This window comes from Euwallacea similis, chromosome 14 (assembly GCF_039881205.1).
Source record: "Euwallacea similis isolate ESF13 chromosome 14, ESF131.1, whole genome shotgun sequence".
In the NCBI taxonomy this organism is placed as follows: Eukaryota; Metazoa; Arthropoda; class Insecta; order Coleoptera; family Curculionidae; genus Euwallacea; species Euwallacea similis.
In genome coordinates, this window is record NC_089622.1 from 1,911,340 (window position 1) to 1,929,090 (window position 17,751).

At 33.9% G+C, this 17,751-nt stretch overlaps 1 protein-coding gene across 2 annotated transcripts in view; it reads left to right on the top strand.

Annotated features, from left to right (window-relative positions):
* Positions 1-870: 870 nt before the first annotated feature.
* The window catches only part of LOC136413538 (sodium-coupled monocarboxylate transporter 1), a 41,618-nt gene continuing 24,737 nt past the window's right edge, over positions 871-17,751 (top strand). The window contains exon 1 of one of the 2 annotated variants that reach the window (XM_066397152.1): positions 871-1,003. The gene's annotated coding sequence lies outside the window, so the exon portion shown is untranslated. Of the gene's footprint in view, positions 1,004-14,044; positions 14,371-17,751 lie in introns of those variants that run through there. The other variant, XM_066397150.1, reaches the window with a different exon arrangement.

Consider the following 17,751-nt stretch of genomic DNA (forward strand, 5'->3'; position numbering starts at 1 on the left):
ACTATTGACAGAGTCAATTTTGCTACGTCGGAATCAAATCAGTCTCTAATGAGCTTCAAAACCTCTTTCCTGGAAAGCTATGCAACGATTTATTTTCATTTATTTTCTGTAAAGAGGAAAATTGAAAGTCGTTTTACTAGTTGTACCATGTATTTCAACAACAGTGTTGGTCATTGGCAAATATGCCCGTTTCTGAGTAGTGTACCATATCCAGGACAGATTTAGCAGAGAACGTTTAGCTTTTTTCGCGTTGAAATCGTCATCGGGACGAGAACGTTTTCGATCAAAATCTAAAGTTCCCTGATGGTATCGCAATATATCGGCTATAAGAACATATACCACGATAATGGATATTTTAAGAGTAGCGATAAAAGTTCTGAAATTGGTGTGTAGCCCATATAAAGAGAAAATAAGCACACGATTACTTTCGTATGATTTTTCGCGTCGAACAGCAAATCTCAGAAAAGAGAACTTTAATTAAAATATTCTCACAGCGATATTCGGGATACTAGAAAAAACAACATCATTCAGCATTCATGGTAGAAGAACCTGAAAACAAACTCCTAAAACCATATCATCTCCTAGAAAACGGTAGCCCCACCCAATCCTAATCAACTTCATTGTTTATAAACAACGCTTAACATGGGTTTAGGTTGAATGGCATTAGTAAATGGCGACGCACGTTGAAATGCGATTCTCCCACAACCTTTCCCTTTCTTAGACCGATAGCCACATTAGTAGTGTGTAAAACACCCATTATTTGTTTATACTGCAAATGACAAGCAACTAAAGTACAAGTACTTGTCCGATACACTTCAATCGGCTTCGCTTGTTTACTCGGGTAAAACTGCAACAGCTGCCAAAACCAATTCAAAATCGATCGGACATCATCTTAGTGGTAAATAGAAGTGGGTAGCCTTGGGACCGTCCAATTAAAAATGTGAGAGAATCTTCTTCAAATTGATATTGACCACCATGTGATTGAGTTTGCGAGGGAAACAAGGTAAGGCTCATTAGATCTTTAAAACCTCCATGAAAATGCTAATGCGCGGATAGTTCCCATGGTGTATCGCATTGCAATATTCATGAGATCATACGATCATTGATCGTACCTTGCAGTACTAGTTACTGGTATCAGTAAAATGTTATTAGATAGGAAGTGAGCATTGGGTGTTTATGAGATATTTATTGCCATATTAAAAGTCTCGCATTAAGTGTTAATGTGAATGTAAAAAAATTAAACGTGTTTGTATGAATTATGTATTTCCCAAATAACGAAATTCTTATGTAATAAACAGTAATTAATCTAAATTGCATATTACGTATGTGTACTCACGTTGTACGAATAAACATCATGCCTCGTGGCCATAGGAATGATTTGTATTTTTTTTTTAACCGCAATTTGCTCGGGATATTAAAATAATTCCTCTGTCTGAAATAAACAAAAATTACTTCCACATCCAACAATAATATTTTAATGGGCATAAATTACAGATAATTAAGACCAAGTAAATCTCTCAAAATGCGGATGTTTTCATTATATGCGGTTAAATCATTATTGTTCAGTTTATTGAAAGTTGTTTCACGAAGTGTGACTTCGATCTCTTCGTCACTCCATACTGTTCGTTTTTTTTTCCAATTGTTCGCTGTTCATGAAATAATGAAATAGCATTTTTTTAAATTAAGTGGACGTGAGTCTATGCCGAAGTTTAAAATCAATCATGAATTTTAATAGATCACGTGAAGGAGCAGATTGAGTTTCTTGAATTGTTTTTGAATTTCAGATCTATGAGAATTCATTCAGATAGTAAATTCGATTAAATCATACCTCTTATATATTTTTGACGCTTATTATTTTTTCAAATTTAATGCCTTTTATTAATTATTGTCATTGTTTGGTACTTTTTTTTGTCCCTATTTTATCAATTTTTTGGCGCAATACTGTGAGAGACAATTTTCTTCTTAACTGTCTGTGAATTCTATGAACCTTGAAACGATATGCAATTTGCTGCTATTTCGGATTTTCCTATAGTTCTTTTGAACGACTGAATCTGTTAACAGTTTTGATCTATTCCTGTCCTTATTTGTGGCATTTGCATAATTTTTTTTAGTAAACTTTTATTTTAATCATCTGCTTTGAGCGGATTTAAGTGAAAAAATCTGGAAATTTGTAAAGATTTTCAGGCTGTGATGAGAGAAGCTTTTAGCACATTATAAAATTTGATCGTCAATATCTGAGGGCTTTGTGCTAAGTTCGTAATTTTATCGTAAATTCGAAATGCGGTTCCAAAGCGTCAAGGTCGTTAAGAGCTTCTAAAATTCAAGTGAATTTTACGAAATATCTGAATTCTTAATGGTGTATTTTCGTGTGCACAAAGATCTGTTGACTGAAGTTCATATATTCCTCGCAATTTCTAAAAAATACTAGTTTTGAAATTTGTTGCAAATTTTTTGAATATTAAACACACACGCTTTCCGATAGTGTGTGCGTTTCGGATTTCCAAACGCACCATTAAGTATCAATTATCATCGATCACGACTACATTTTATGTATTATAAGTTCGTCATAATTCCTTAAAATTGCTTAAGATTAATCATTGCCATTATCGTTTTTGGCTGTGCGTTTACATTTATTATATTGCATTATGTTTGTAATTTTTCAAGATGAGATTAATTTCTACGAAAGATTGATAACCACTTCTCAATAAGTGGCACAACAGTAAATATCAATATTTATTAATATCTCTGGTTAATAATATTATCGGTATTTGGAATTTCATGGGCCTAGAGTAGTCTCGTGATGACGAAAACCACAGAAATCAAATACTCTTTAACTAAATCTGGTATACTCTAATGTTTTTCCCCCTTGATTGTTGTTTTGATTCATAAATTATTTTGGCAATATCTAACGTTTTTATGGGTTTCTCCATGTCTTGAAGCCAATGAATTCAAGTAAATTAATTTATGGATGAAACGCTGCGTTGTTATTGGCTCTGTAATTTATCTGCGATTAGTAAGGAGTCATCTGCGATCTTAAGGTCGTTTATATAGTACCGAAATAAGCAAATTAGAGTTTTAAAGGCTTTAGAAAATCGAATTACTAGCAAAGCTAGGTTATAAGTGCGAAGCAATTCTAATAAACAATATTAAAGTATTTAGGATCTAGTGAAATAGTGACCTCTTAGTGGACTATTAGTTTGCGAACTGCAGTTGGGGATATTTGGCGGGTCAATAAATAGTATTTACGTTGAAAGTGGATATACTGGGATCATTCGAACTCCGAGTTCGTAGCAATATTTTTCGCCAGCTTCAACAGATAGTCGGCCAAATTTTTTCAGTTCTCCTCAGGAAAAAGTACCTCGAATAAAATCGAGCTTTATCCGAAATGTCCAAACGATTCCCCAAAGTAATTCCTAGCACTTAATAGTCTTTGTAATGCCCTATTTTCAGATGTCTCTGGGTTACAGTTCCATTTACTTTAACAGTGCCATCGGACCATAAAATGCCAGCAATTTCAAACCAAATCTCGCTGATGCGGTCATAAACTCGCGTGGCGCTATCTAAAGTGCAGCCTTGCATGCTTCACCTTCATGCATTTGGGAAATTGTTTGCAAATTATTGTTTGCTTTTTGTACATACAAAATCCCACATTTTTTCTCACGTTCTGAATAATTAGTTCACTCATTAATATCGGATTTTCATCAATTTGCACTGAAAATTATTACGAAATTGCTAACTAGCTAAATGTGAATATGAAATTTAATTTGATCTACCTTGAAATCACAAAGGCAAATAGGGTTAATGATGGAACACAGTTTTATGGCAAATTTCTTATTGTCACCAGCTGCAAATAAGACCATTATTGTTTAAGCAAACAGCATAAAATCCGGTATAAACTAAAATTATAATTTAACTATGATTAATGATGCCTACATTGCATGTTCTTTAACCCCGTATGTGCCGGTTTAATGAAAGGTATATGCACAATGCCTGTTTTTGAATAGCTAGATAAATCATTTGATATTGCGGTAAATACACAGTAAAAAAAAATCAGTCATGTTATTGTTACATTCAAATAAATACAGGGCTGGATTTGAATACAATAAAAAAATGTTCAAATAATTGTATTTTTCTCCTCCCTCCATTAATATAACATTAGATTCGACTTTAAAATAAGGTGTGCAACACAGAAATGCTTTCTAATCAATACGCATTAAACATTTTATGGGCTTTAGATTGCAATAGGTATGTTCATTATCTTGAATGGGGCAAAACACTGTTCATAGTTGATCAGACAATTCAATTATAGATGAAAGTGGAAGTAATAATAATCATGCAGTGCAATTATTATCTAAAAATAGAAAATTGGGTTTTGTGTGTGTAATGGACGATGCAAGTCACTGGCTTTATCAGTGTTTTTGATGGAAAAACATCTAGAATGTTGCGAGATTAATAATTCGTTTTATGGGAGGAAATTCAATAAAAATATTTTTTATATAGATTAGGAAAGTTGAGCAATGCTGTTACATGCATATGAGGTATTGTGTGCTATAATTGTTTCCAAAATCGTATTTCAATTCTCATAAAAATGCGTTGTGCAATTATCGAAAGCTAGCCGTCAATCCATTGTATGAAATTTCTAATGATTGTAGAATATTTCCATTTTACAAATCACGAATGAGCACATTTTTACTAAGACTCTGTATACATATTTTCATAATGGTATTCGATACAATAAATAATTTTTCTCGTCACTTAATTTTGGATAGCACCTACTTACTCGCTTTTTCAGTTTTTCATAATTCTCCATTTTGTGTTTATTATTTAGTTCTGCTTAGATTTTTCTCTTGTGATTTGTTTGGAAGGGATTTCTTCCAATTATTCCGAGCCTCGAGAATACTTGTTTTTTACTTTGCCAAATGCCTATAGATATTGGCATTCTTCTTAATGAATGTTTAAGTTTTCGGGCTTTTTTGAAAAGTTGTTGCAGTTTTCGAATAGCGTTCCAAATCTATTGAGGTATCCAGTTATTAAATAAGAAAAACATTTCTAGAGGTTTAAAAAGCCTCGCATGGTTTATGTACAAAGAAACACATCTTTTGAAACTATTTTTTTCAGTATATTTTATATCCAACTGGAGATATGCCATAATAATACACTGAATATACGGTACGTCAAACCTACTTTCCCTAATATTTATTGCCTTTTGTTTGCCCACATTCCAGTTAACTGCAAAAAGTTCTTATTTACTTCCTCGTTAAGCTCTCTTTAATGAATAATCGAACGTGATTTTGGGCGATGAGGACAGTAACCCCAAGATTCAATTTCCTCAATTTGAGAGTGTGCGTTTGGTAGTGTAACATCAATCAAGAAAACATTAGAAGTATGATGATTTTTTAAGGAATTTTTTATCTAATGAAGGGCCATGCAAACATTCAACATATTTGCATGAAAGCCTCTTCAAAAATTAAATAGTGTATCTAGAAAAGCCTTTCTGCATCTAGGATGGAACATTCCCGATCCAGGCAGTTAAGATTATATTTCCCAAAAACTATTTTATTGGGACAGTAAAGTAGCTTTATGGGTTTGAATAAACATAGTTGCTATAACTTTAAATTGCACATTGGGCTATGAGGAAAATAATATTTAGGTCAAATTTGTTTTCTGTTCTAGTGAAGTTAGTTTAGCATAAAATGCATTACTGTATTAGTCAAAATTTCTGTTGGTCTATTCAGATTTAAATTTTTATTGACTCAATTAAATTTCTATTTAACGCAGTGAGGAAAATTTCGCAACAGAAGCTGCAACTATCTCAAATTGAGCACGGTTGTGTGCTTTGTTTGAGAGCTGTTTGCTGGGTTTATATAGCGCATAACGCACAACATAATGCGCAGTAAGAAAGTTGAAAGGATGAACTTCCTACCTTATGCATTATGTTAATGTGTTATGCACCGTATAAAGCCGGCTTTTTTTTTTCTTTTATCCTTGCTCGATGTCAATGTCGTTATCTCAAATACTAAAACCGCAGTTACATAAATTTTAGTGTCCATTTCAGGAATCAAAAACGGAGGCTTAAATTTAAAGCATGCTTAAGTAGTTTATGGGACGGGTACTTACTTGAAATGCCCTATATAAAATCAAACCTTTGTGTTAAGGTTAACGGTAAACTTTGAATTCGCTAGGGTGAAGCTGGGGTTTGCGGTTTTTTAACTAGCGGTATAGGCAAGAGAGGTAAGACCGTAATTGACGCTGGAAAAATAGTATTGCCATACTCTGCCGTTAAATTACGACATCGCTTCTCTAGGAATAAAGATAGTCGAATAAGGCAAATTTCCTTTAAAAATTAAACGAGCTCGAGATCACTTCATGGCTCATTTGCCAAGATATTTCAACGATGACAAAAACAAGGAAAAAATAAACCATCTTTTTTTGCATGGATTTCACGTTTTACGTAGTTCAATTTGAATTCGGCAATCCCAGCTTGGTTCACAATAATTGGGAAATCGTCCAAAGCTCATTGTGAATGCCTGCAGATGAACACGGGAACGTGGCCCTTTAATAAAGAGTATACAAAATGCTGAGGGCTTTGTCAATCACTAAAATCCGTTGATGAGAATATGCAAACAAAGATCTGGCTCTTTTCGTCATTGGCACGGGTTAATGCCAAAGTTTGCCCTCTTTTTGGCCGAATATCTTCATGCATAAGAGAACTTGATTGAGCTATTAAAGATAATTGTCCAATTACATTATGGCGCAATTATCTTGAGCAGATTGTCGGAAACTATTAACATTGCCTCCTAAGTTTGTGTTAATAGCATTTATGGTATATTGGTAATATGATTAGGTTCTAGTATTGCTGTCTAGCAAACAGATAATTATTCTGACTGTATCTGAAGGAATTACAGAGTTAATACCTATTAAATATGTTTAGAACATCTTAGTATAGTAATTTCGACATTTCCCTCTCGTCAACAATTTCCTTAAATTAATGAAGTTTTCTCCGAAATCCTAACACTCGAGATAAACGATAAAAACAGCGTTTAAACATCGCAGAAATTTGAGAACAAGCCGCATTTCTCGCAGTTCGAAGCAATTAGCCCTATTTGGCCGTATACCGTTTTAACGAGTTACAAATTACAAGGTCAATTCTGAAGTTCGAAATTACAACACTACAAATGAGCGTTGAGTAAATCTCACCTTGCCCTGAGGTAGGTTACAATGTGTATAGACGACGGATATTATTGAAATTCAAGCGAAGACACGTGGCTAAAAGGTACTTATCTACATACTGATTAAGTCCATGTATGGAGATGACGACTATGCTGATGGCTGCTGCCATATTATTAGGTGTTTACACCCATTAAGTAATTAGGTCAGCAAGGTCCACCCTTACGAGATCATTTCACTTTTCATGTTTACTAAAAGTTCAATGAATAACGACGCTTTATCGATTTCCCCTCCATCATTTTGGGCAACTCTAAATTGACATGCTATCGCCCCCTTTAATCGGTCCTGAGTCAAACATTTACTTTCCCAAAGATATTAATTACAAAAACATTGCGTGATCCACATTAGGAATAGTGACAGAGAATTATCATTTTTATCTCACTCAGTGATATGGATTTCTGCCATGGCCAGGAGAAATTTAATTAACCCATTTCCCGCTTGAATACCTCTCCATTGCATTGCAGTCCGCATGCATAACATTAGTGACATAGTTTGCATTTTTGATCATGTTTTAAACTAACAACGTTACATTTTACCAGATTATTATTAAACGAATTTGCCGAGAAGTATGCCAATTATGCAGAGAGCTGGGAACACCATCATCCTGGAAGTTTCCACGGAACTTTCAATCGAAAACTTCTAATAGATAAACAAGTTTATTAGTTAGCTCCTGGTGCAAGTTTCGAGACTGCGGGATATTAAGGGGAAAACCAGATTTTGAATTTTTAAAGCAGTGCTGAAATGAATCTGCTATTAAATCTGAGATGGGCTGCTAGAACGGGTTAAAATTGATTAGAATCAGAATTTACCGACAGGACTCGTGATAAATTAGCAAATTTTGGCAATAAATTAAAAAACATTAGTGCCTAAGAATATGTTTAGCATACAAATAATTCTTCTTGTATGCTAACAGGGTCTCGAATTTTATTTGCTTCAGAATTAGCTATTAACAGGTAGGTGATAAATTTACTTTTTGTTTGGAAATTTTCAACTGCGACCACGTTCTTAGTCATTATTTTTAGTGCGATTTTAGGAATTATCCACGGTGAAGTTTTAATCGAAGAAAACAGGAATTATGACGGTGAAGTAAATGACTTTATAGGTACAGAGGTCCACAAAGTGTGAGAGAAAGCTCTCATAAAAATTCAATCGTACAAAGTTCCAAAACAATATATGTATGTAAATAATATGATTCAGCACCCAGTTTACGAAGGAAGCTAAATGGATTTTCGATAGCCAACAAAGAATTCTGTTGACTATTTGAAGAATAAGTCACATTAGGTAGTAAATCAGAAATTATGAATGTGTTACCCAATACAAGACGAACATTGGGATTTTCTTACTCCCCAATAAATTGAGGGATATTTTCAAAATTCTCTTATAAACCTGAGCAAAATTGAAATAAAATTATGATTTATGTGGAACGCAGCATTCCACATTTTGTGTCTGCAATAAGTAATGAATTTGTATGTGTGTGAGGATGTAGCTCATACGATTATAACCAGTGTCCAGAAACGATCTATGGATCAATCGTTAGGTATTACTGTCACAACGGGACAATTCAAAACACGCAATAGATAAATAATGTCCTCTGAATTAATAACTATAATTTAACAATGACTCAAATAACTAAACAACATCACACACGTTATAGAAGCTATTTAAAAGGAACTCCTTCATTTTCGTTACCCAAAAATTCTGTTTTTTCAATTCTTCCTATTACATTATTCAAACTAACAAGATTTGCATTAATTTAGTCGATTTTTCCTTGATTTCGTTGCCTTAAATTATTTAAATTTCTATCAGGTGTACGAAAAACAAAAATATTAAGACTGTTTAAGCACTCACGCTCCATTGAAAAGAAATCCAAAATTTAATACATTGAAAAGTAATCATTGTATTCTCATTAAAGTAAGTGCCACGCTCCTATGCATTCAAATGGTCGGCGCGCTCATTGGAGTATGAGCGTGAACGTCGTGTGACTCCTAGTAATGAAATGGGCTGTAATGGTCGCTGCGCTCATTGGAGTGTGAGCGTGAGCATCACTTGACGTCTCGTAATAAATCAGGCTTTAATTTGTGACTATAGGAAGGACCGCAAGAAGTTGATCTTGGTGGACAATCATTAGTTGCATTCGTATTGATTATCGGTCATTAGAATACTATCTTAAAAGATGTAAAATTGGTTCAGTATAGTGAGTAGATGCACAATCTTGCTGAAAATAGCCACTTTGCAAATCATCATCTCGAAGCTCTTGAAAGAAATGGGGAGAATCTCATATCGATAGCGTTCTACAGTGTTTACTTTAGTTTAACTCTCGTGTTAGATGTGTGGTGATTTCTCATGCGATTCTGCAGTCTGCGTTTCTAGAGGGTTTGATGTGAAAGTAGTATAAGAAAATAATAAAGATTGGAAAAAAATTCTAGTGAAATTATGATTCATGCAAAACATAATATTTACCTTTTAGGGACGCTATGAGTAGTGAAGCCAGGATTAGTTGCCAAACAACGTAATAAGCGAATGGTTCCAAGAGCAAACAAAAATTTCGGTTTTTTTTATCAATTTCGTTTGATTCGTTTGAATTGTTGATTATAACCGAAATTCCATATTTTCACCATTTTTTTATAAATTTATATTTATTATTTACATCCTAAGCTATATTCTAACTACTCTAACGGAAAGCTACATTCTACTTTTAACATGAAAATGAGAATGTTCTTCGAATAAGTCCTTAATTGACTATTAATTTACCTAATACCATACCAAAGTTGTGTTTTTCGAGGAAATATGACCATTATTGTTGCACAACCGATGAGGTTTTACAAGCGAAAGATTAATTATCTTGTAAATCAACTATTTATTTAACGAATTTACTTATGAAATTAATAACGTCATTTAGTTATCGTGTGTTTATTAATATCAACGCATAAATTAGCATTGTTATTGCTAATATGCTAAAATTAGCTATTCTTTGAATTATAAGTGTTGTGATGGCTTTAATTGGTCTGTAGATGTGATTAATCTGTAGATTAAAATAAAAAATAGATGTGATATAAATAATTTCAGAAAGAGCCTTCGAGATCGAATATTAGGAATAAGACAAGTGAGATGAATTTAAAGTTTAGTAGTTATTTTTAGATCAAAGATTTATCAATAGAATTTCAATCCTCTTAGATGATTTCCTCTTGATTTATAAAAAGGATAGTAAACATCTAAACAGAACAATAGAAGATAGAATTCCAAATAAGAGTACTCCTCGTAATTGGCACAGATAATTACGAGAATTGGTAGAGCAATCTCCTTGCCAAACATTGGTGTGTACATATGTCCATGTTATTTTCTCTACATTGAAGGAGAGATTTCCAGTTGAAATAAAGCCGAAGGGATCAATATTGTATTAGACACTAAACGATCTCGACAAGAATCCCTTAGCCCCAGACCACATAGGGAGGTGGTGTGATTCAACCAGCGAATAACAGATGGTCGTTAACGCTGAGTACCCAGACCACCACTTATCACGTTCGACCCAATATTGATCAATGTTACACTTAAAGGTTATAATTGATCATACTGAAATTACAACAAATGGAATTGGAACTACACCGTTCTTTCATTTTCCTGAAACCATCCTTCACGAAAATCCCCAACGTAGGAGCACCCTGGTGATGCCACATAATTGTTATATCGTCGGCAAAATCGAACGACTAAAATCACTTTGTAGCTAGCAAAGCATTTTCGGACAGATCTTTATATGAAATTTTTTGCATGATTCATTCTCTTGAAAAATGACATACTATTATGAAACACTCTGTATAATGCAGTGAATGCGTAGTCTTTTAATGCAATTTTGTAGGGCACTCCTGAATTTTTACTATTTAAACGTGAAAAAAAATCAGTCATAACCTATCGAATATTATTATGAGACTGTGATCATCGACTGCATTATAAAATGTATCAAAAAACTTTTTATACAAAACGTGCCCAGAATTTGTCGCTCTTCAAAGTTTTGAAAAGAAAACGATACGTTAGGTGCTCCTTAAATCCCGACGGTGTTACTTAAAGTTAAATCTGTAGAGCGTTTGTTTACCCTATCCGGTTTAATTTCGCAAAAAAACGTATTTTATGTCCAACCAGTTTCGCGGAATATGCGTGTGGTTTTAAATTGAAATGACCTTGTACGTAACTGATTTTATCTTGATACCTCAAAAAATGAAGTTGTGAATTAAAATTAAAAACAAAATTAAAAATCTTGACAACAAAAAAAGCATTTTTGAAATTTATGCTTAATGGTGCGCTCGCAAAATTTAAATGTATAGAGCGTTTGTTTTACTTTATGCATTCTTATTTAAAGTGGTAAAAAACATTTTTGCTGCACCCAACCGGTTTCGCATCAAATGGGTGAGCCGTTGAAATCGAATGACCCCGTACAGGGTGGCGTCTTTTCAGTGGAATTGTGAGATCCGGACAAAAGAGTTTCACGGCTAACTTAAATCACGTCACAAAATTTGACTTGCTATTGAATCCAAGAATGTGCAATTGTATTTGAAAATCTCATTGAAAATGCGCCGCTGTTTACAGTAGGTGCTCTTTGGAATCGATATGACTACGATTCACAAATTGTTATCAACCCATACAAGGTGGTATATATACAATTCCTTGATGAATGGAGAGAAATGTATGAAAAGAAAATGGTGCTAAATTAAACAGAGAATTCAAATTTCGAGAGATGGCGTACGAGAAAATAATTTGGAGGTAAAATGGAACTCTTTGTCTTATAAGACAAATAAGACAATTCGACTTTCTTTTACCTTCAACTCTATTGGAAAATTTTCAAATTATTTTTTTTTGCATTTTATGAATAGACGCAAGTGTTTTCGTCAAAAGGACGGATAGACCAAATGAGGTTTTTTCTGTACTTTTAGCCCAATAATAGACAACGAGATTGTCTAACTTGCAAACAACTTTACGACAAACTGGGTCAAACTGGTTCATTTTGTTTGCAGCCAGATAATGGAAGACCAAAAATTCTTATTGTGGATTAAGAGAAGGAAATCTTCGTCTAAATACTGAAACATCCAAAGTCCAGCACTAGACGTATTTCTGAGACGACGGAGGTCAGCAAATAATCAATTTCTTGGCCTCAACGCAAAGAGAAGCTGTTTGCTTTTCCATACCATTTTACGCTTGTTCAAAATTTATTGCCAAGGGATTTTCAACCCAGAATTGATTTCTGCAATTTGTTACTCCAAAAGCAACATCGTGAACTTTTGTTCTTTAATAAAACATTGTTCAGAGAGGAGCCTACATTTACGAGGAAAGATATATTTAATTGGAGAAATAACGATTCTTACAAGACAGAATATTCCCATTTAATGAGAGAACATCACTTTTAACATGAATTTTCAATTCATGTGTGGTGAGACCAGTTGAACTTCCGGCAAAACTAAATTAAGAACGGTACTTAAGCTCCTTGAGAAACGAGTTACCTTTAGTTTTGAAAGCTATTCCTTTTGCCTTAAGACAATGTTTTGGGTTTATGCAAGATGACGCTCCTGTTCATTTCCGTATACATGTAAGGGAATTCCTGAGTATGAACCCACATCGATGGATTAGTGAGAATATTGACAATCTGTGACCACTACAAAGTCCTTACTTAAGCTCATTAGATTTCGTTTTTTGCAGTTTTTTAAAGTCATCTGCAATTTCTAGTTTGGAAATGAAAAATTGTTACGTTTATTCCCTATTTATAGAAAACAAATATTTTGGCATTCTCTAGAATGAAAACAAGCAAGCTTTATATAAAACAAATTTAACTGAATCTCTCTAGTATTTTATCCGTTAGCACGCTCATTGGTATATAAGTTGCATTCGAACACCTTACGAAAGATGCTTTCCCTATTTGCAATAAGCCGTAGCTCCATTTTGTATTGATTACTTCAGCCTAGTTTTCGATTAATCTCAGTTAATCGAAAGAAGTAATCTATTTCAGTATAATTAATTATCTTTCCTCGTCTAGTTTACTCCACCAGCTTCTTCTGAAATTTCCTCATTTTCTTTGTTCTCACCGCATAAATTGAAGCCTTCTTTTGCCCGCATATTTATTCAAATTAACCAAAAATAAATCTATTTTTAATGTGCATCAACTAGCACGTTCATGCTTGCAGTGACGTAGAGAATGGCACCTAAAGACTTTTCACCTTGAACAAACGTATCTCTTACTCCACAGTATATGCGCTCCATTAACTAAATACTGAAATTATTTTCCTATATAAACAAACTAAGAAAATTAACCTTTCAGAAATATATCCACTAAGAACGTAAACACGTCGTATGTCTATCTAAACCCAGATTTGGGACTAGACGTTCGAGGACGATGGGAAAACAAATAAACCGAAGAGGCAATAAAGAAAAACTGGATCTCTCCAACTCTCCAGTCAGTCCAGTTCCGACTGGTAAATATAGCAAGACTGCTCTATTAATAGCAAAGGTCCGTCGACATACATGACCACTAAACTGACCAGGCTATTTTCCGCCACGCCTCGTTTTTAAGTACGTAATTTCTATGTGTGTTTTTGTGCCGATTGGCTGTCTATAAGCCACAAAGGCCAGTTTATCTTTGAAGGGAAAAAATCTTCTGAGAACGCTTTCAGAATTGTCTATAACGCGTCTAGGAGACGCATATGAATAACTAGCAGGAGGTCAAGTTTAAAAGATCCTTTGATAGCGGGTTTCGACTTTTACTCCGGCCGCGAGCGACCAATCAAATCCCTTGGCTCATCTTCCTTAAGTCAAACAAGTTCTATCTTCTTTCCCATCAGGGCGAACAAATCGCACGATTCAGCATCCAAATCAGTTTACCTGAGGCTGACCGTTTGCTCATGTGTTGGGTACGGACTTTTGATCTCGAATCGACTTCATAAGCTTTGTTACCATTCAGTGGGAGTCATTTTAGCTTCAAAGCGATAAAACACCGGAATACCATTTCATAAATCAGTGATTTCAGTTGTTAAAAAAATGAGGACGGATATATTGTTTTGATTTGTGGTTCGCGAAGGACCTCGGTTCAGTGCTAAGAGAGAACTGAGGAGGTGATTGCGCGCATGCTAAACTTGATTGAGGCAAAGCCCTTTGCAGAAAGAATCAGTGAGTATTCGAATTCTAAAGCAGTTTGGATTAAAGAAGGGTCTTGTAATATTCTGGATCGGGTTAGTTCAGGTTAGTCAAGCATCTTGAAATATTTTCGTTCCGGATACTATGGGTTTGTCAAGAACGCTTTTTTGGTGAAGTCGGTTTAGACATAACTTTGGTTGGTTGGCTTTAAAGTTTTGGTAGGTTGAAAAATCTTTCGATTCGAATTAGTCAAGAATCCTATAAATTTCAGACTAGTGAATATTTTAGAAAATACAAGGTCAGTTCAGATCAACGAAGAAATCTGGAAGGCTTGCATTCATAATAAAATAGGTTAATAGGGGAAACTTGAAATATTTCTCCCAAAAAAATATATAACTTATTCGGTTAGTCGAAAACATATAAATTTTAGAGTCAAGTTAGCGAAGCACTCCAAAAACTCCCTCCAAAAACAATCAGATCGACTCTCTTTAGTCGAGAATTTACGCCAATTTCAGTTAATGAGGAACCTTTTATATTTTGTACTCAGAAGAATTTAGATTAGTTAAGATTAAGGCAGACCTAGCATTAGGTCAGTTCTCGTTAGGCAATAATCACTCAAATTTCTAGTTTGGGTTAGTCGAGAATTCTAAAAAGTCCTTAGGCAGACCTGTTAACTTCAAACAGATCTAAGTCAGTGAAGAGAGTGAAATTGTTCATTCTGATTTGTTGTGTGTACGATGAATTTCTCAAGAATCCTGTACATTTTGTGTTGAAAGCAGCTTAAGTTAATTAACGATCAGGGAGATTTTTCATTCACTTCCATTCCAATTAATCTTGAAAATTATTTAGTTAGTCATATCTAATCATTTGATCAGGTTAGGGTCACACTAGTACAGAATTCGGAAAACATCTGATTGAGACAATTTGGGTTATTCAAGGATCGTTTAAATTATCGATTCAAGTTAGGTCAGATAAATTGCGGTTTAACCTGGTTAACCCCTGTTAGTTCAAACTTAAAAGTTTCTCAGTCTTTTCTTTCATTAATTAAATTAGAATTACAACAGATTATGATTCAGTTGATTCCTTGATTACATCTGTTGAAGAAACTGAAAATTCAAGGTCGTATTTCAATTGACTCAATTCAGATTAGTCATGAATTTCTTATGTAAGTTACTTTAACAGTGAAAGTACGCTGGAAAAAGATTCCTGAAAAGTTTTCATTCAAGTTATTTACGTTAGTTTTTTTCTTAGATTAATTCGAGTTACTAAAGATTCCCGTAAATTTCCACAAAGTCTACATGTACTTGTACATGCCTCTGCCCCTAATCCCTCCCACATGGAGACGGAAGAGATGAATAGAAATTTATCACCGAAATTTCAAACTTTTTAACTATCTCCATAAAAATTTTATATATGTGGAAAAATCCTCCTTAAAATTGTTTGACAATGCTAAAGTAAAAAGTTCTTAGTTTTCTGCTGGATTCTTTCGAGCGGTCCTCATTCTGATTTGACTGCTCAGTCGAGGTGAAAAGATCGAACTTGAAAAAAGATTTATCACCAATTCTCCCGTTTGTTCCTATTGACATACCTCTGCAATTTACTGTGGAAGACGTATTCATATTAGTCAAAATTGCTCATTTGAAGCCCTATTTTTCGACCTTGTAGTTAGAGATAACCATCGATCAAACTTTTATTAATAGAAAATTTCTAACTTCGATCATGCCTGGGCTGCCAATTTTCCCACCTTATCCATTGAATTTTGCTTAAGTTTGAAATATTTTCTCAAAGAACCTACTAACCTAAGAAAAATGGACAAAAGCTCCATTTACTTTGCTAATTTTAACTTTTTGCTATTTGCTCTCTAAATACTAATATTTACTTCATTCCCCTTTCAATCTACGTAAAATAACATTTTCAAATTTTTATTAGCTTGCTTGTTCCAACAAGGAATGTATGAACAAGATAAAGAGTCTATTTACTTCAAGATCTTACTCAGGTTTTTCTGTCTGAAGTAAATTTTCCAATGTCTGCATTTTAAGACGCAATTCCTCAGTAACGGCTCATGAAACCTTGAAACAGATAGCAAACTGAAAAATAAGAAGCTCTCTGGAAGCTCTCAGTTTTCGATATGCTGCTCATAAATTATTCTTTCTAATTTAAGATAACTTCATGTATCTTCTCACTGGTTTTTCCATAATTACAACTAGAAACTATAATTCTTGTATCAGCAAAATCCACCTTACAATTCGCTCAAAGACTAATATGCAGCTTTAAAATGAAATAAATCCAAAAGCTCTCGCCATTATTGTAATTTGCCAAATAAAAATTCATTATTCAAACAAATTTTAACGAGATGGAACGTGCGTTGTTTGAATATCAGAGAAATACGTCATTAGTTGAGAATGTTATCAAATCTGTTTTATTATTATTGAAATAGACCTCAGAATCTGATGAATGCCTCGGTGATTTGCCATAAATCATTGAATTTAACCCAGCACTTTCCCTATAGCGAGTGAAAGCAAAAAACGCACCTTAGGTAGGTAGCTAAGAACTTTAACAATTATTAATTATTCATTTTATTTGGTATAGTTCTTACAAGAGAAATCCAAGAGGGAATATTTAATTTCATTGCGGGAGTAATCTACGAAAGTTTACTTAGGAAAAATCCTAAGTAAAGCTTGCGAAGAAGATAAAGATTCCACAATAAGGTTTTCGTACACTTGCCGAAAAATATTGGCAGAAATCCAGTTTCAATGTTTATTTTTATAGCCAATGGGATCCAAAATAAACAAAGAGGCACATCCAAGGTAATGCTTTTTCAATAATATTTTTGGTTCGAAACTCACATCTTCCTTACTCAGATCTTGCAGTGTTAAACAAAGTTCGCACTTTGCACCGAAATATGACATATAACGTGAAACATAAACACTGAGGCAAAAACATGTAAATACAATAATATAACAGTATTACTCTATACTTGATGTCAAGGACGTTGAATATACAAGAAAATGACCATGACGAATCAAATAACGGTTTTAGTTTGCGTGTTTCATTATCAACAGCCACACACATCCTCAAGATGTTTTGTGTCCAATATCTTGATCCTCAACAAGGTTTCTTCCGGCTTTAATTCAAGGAAACTGTTATGAACAAGGTGTTGCAAATTAAGAAAGGTTGTATTGTAGGTGAAGATCAGGTTTAAAGACTGAGATCAAGTTCCAATATGTTAAGAGAAGATTAACGCATAATTTATTAAAGTGTAAAAGTAGTCTGTGTAAAAATTTTCAGGTTTTCAAATATGTATATCGATCGTCTTTAAAAATTAGGCCAGTCTTGCTCCCACCAAATGTCGCAAATGAAATTATTTTAACAGGAGTGCTAATGTTTCGGAGTGGTCCAAGTACCAGTTCTGGT